Source organism: Peromyscus leucopus, chromosome 14 (genome assembly GCF_004664715.2).
Source record: "Peromyscus leucopus breed LL Stock chromosome 14, UCI_PerLeu_2.1, whole genome shotgun sequence".
NCBI classification, from domain to species: Eukaryota; Metazoa; Chordata; class Mammalia; order Rodentia; family Cricetidae; genus Peromyscus; species Peromyscus leucopus.
This window is the reverse complement of record NC_051075.1, coordinates 23,594,213-23,597,038: the sequence shown is the minus strand read 5'-3', so window position 1 is coordinate 23,597,038 and position 2,826 is coordinate 23,594,213.

Sequence of the window (2,826 nt, the reverse complement as noted above, 5' to 3'; positions counted from 1 at the left end):
TCCCCCCTCCCCCTCCCTCTCCCTCTCTCTGCTTCCATCTACTGACTACTGTTGGAGACCTGCTCTGCTCTACCACACACACCTTCATTGCCATGATGGAATGACACCCCTGAAGTGTGATTCCCAAACAAACCCTTCCTCCCAGAAGTTGTCACGATGATTGGCAGCCTCACTGATGCAGAAAGACATCCGGGTCCTATTGTCTAGAAAGCTACCAGGCTGCATGTCCTTGTCCTTGGTGTGTTGCCAGTGTCTACTGGGTGTCACACAAGACTTTAGCCGTGTGTGTGTGTGTGTGTGTGTGTGTGTGTGTGTGTGTGTGTGTTGACACAAGGAAACAATTTGAAGATATTCTGCCCAGAGCAGCGTAGCTCAGAGTGGTCCCAACTCTACCAGATGGTCATCGGTTTGGTGGAGCCTAGACCCCACCCCTCCCCCATGCCTGTGCTAGAAGACCCTTGCCAGCTTCTCCGAAAGGTTTTTAGGTTAGCTATTTCTCTTCCATGCCTAGATATTAATTTATGGAAAGGGTCTGTTCCAAACATCTCCGGCATTTTATTTTTAAATCAAAGCCTGTGCGACAATTATAGACCTTGTGTCCATGTGTGATAGCTGCAGAGCTTGGACAGCTTTTTCAAACAACAGTTTAAATTTAGCCCTCTTGTTCCTGTGACCTGACTTGCTCCCACTTTGCCTCTTGACCGTTTCTTCGGTTCTATCCAGAGAACTGTATTTGAAGGACATATTTGTTCTTACAGGTTTTCATAGTATTTAGTTTATTAGAGTCAATTGCCCCAAACTCCTTTCTAGTAGTGTCATTGTTTGAGCATCTGGCCCAGCAAATAGCAGGTGCATTTGTTGTTTGTAAGAATAGTGTGTGGGGTCAAATCTAGAGGATTCTATCCATCTTAGAGCATTCTTTTTAAAGTTTTTTTTTTGTTTATTGAAAATAGATTTTTTTCATGTAATATATCCTGATTATGCTTTCCCCTCCCTTTATTCCTCTCAGTTCCTCCCCACTTTCCCTCCTATCCAGATTCACATCCTTTCTGTCTCTTGTCAGGAAACAAAAGGGCATCTAAGAAACAAAATAAAATGATATCAAACAAAAACAAACAAGTCAGAATAGGACAAAACAGCCAAACAGGAAAAAGAGCCAAAGAAAAAGCATAAGAAACACATATGAACACAGAAACACACCCATGATTCCCATGAAAACACATATAGACACAGAGACACACCCATGATTCCCATGAAAACACATATAGACACAGAGACACACCCATGATTCCCATATAAACACATATAGACACAGAGACATACCCATGATTCACATAAAAACACAAAGCCAGAAGCCACAAAATATATACAAAAGACCTATAAAATTAAAAAAAAAAGCAAGCTCTGACTTAACATTGAGAAGCAAGGGACCTCCAAAGATGCCTCTGAGTTCATTTTGTGTTGGCCATCTACAGCTGGAGACTGGGTCTGCCCTTAAGAGTGATTTATTTCCCCAGCGAGACTCCCTTGTGCTGTGGAATAATCCTTTTGTGTACTGTGAAGATTTGTCACTCAGATTGGCTTAATAAAAATGCTGACTGGCCAATAGCCAGGCAGGAAGTAAAGGCAAGACAGCCAAACTAAGGATGCTGGGAGGAAGAAGGGTGGAGTCAGAGGAGTCTCCAGCCAGATGGAAAGTAGGCAAGACATGCTGGAGAGGTAAATGCCACGAGCCTTGGGGCAGCACACAGATGAACAGAAATGGGTTCATTTAAATTGCAAGAGCTAGTTAGTAATAAGTTTGAGTTATCGGCCGAGCATTTATAATTAATAATAAGACTCCCTTGTGGTTATTTGGGAAGCAGCTGCTGGGAGGAAGAACTCCACCTACACCCTTGGAGAAAACCAGTTTCTTATTTGCAAGTGGCTATCAGTTGGAGATAGCTTCTGGGTTAGGGCTGGGGCCATGTGTCCACTTCCTGGGAGCGTTCTTGCAGGATCCTAGCTGTTCCTTATCAAGTGGGCCTCAGCCCGTTCTATGCATCATGATGACAAGGAAGCATTTGAGTTATCTGTCCCTTGAGCAAGGGTGAAAAATCAGAGTGAGACTGATATTGGATTTTCTACCTTTACATAGCCTGAGTTTTCTCCAGTCCCTCTCAGGCCCCCACAGTTCTGAAACCCACTTATAAAATAATCACTCAGAAGCTCATATTAATTAAAATTGCTCGGCCATTAGCTCAGGTTAACTATGGACTAGCTCTTACATCTTAAAGTAATCTATACCTTGCCACGTGGCTCGTGGCTTACCGGTACTTTACATCCTGCTCCTTATGGCAGCGGCTGGCATGGTCTCCTCACTCAGCCTCTCTCTTTGTCCCGCCTATACTTCCTGCCTGGCTACTGGCCAATCAGCACTTTATTTATTAACCAATCAGAGCAACACATTCACAGCATAGAGAACATCCCAGAGCACCTTTATTATTTTTTTCCATTGAATTCATGTACTAGCCATTAGTCTCTAGTGAGAGATTTTCTCATAAAAACTCTGCAAAGCAATTCTAGCATATGACAGTCTTTTAAGGTTGTCCGTCTGTCCCCCCACCCCCTGCAAACAGGGTTTGGCAAATAGTATAGGGCAAACCCAGCCTTTAACAACCACACAGATATATTACACACCATAGAATTGTGACAAGATTAGGTGTTTGAACACAGGCCGAATAGTAGGGGAACGGATTTTTTTTTTTTTTCAGAACTGAGGATCGAACCCAGGGCCTTGCGCTTGCTAGGCAAGCGCTCTACCACTGAGCTAAATCCCCAACCCCC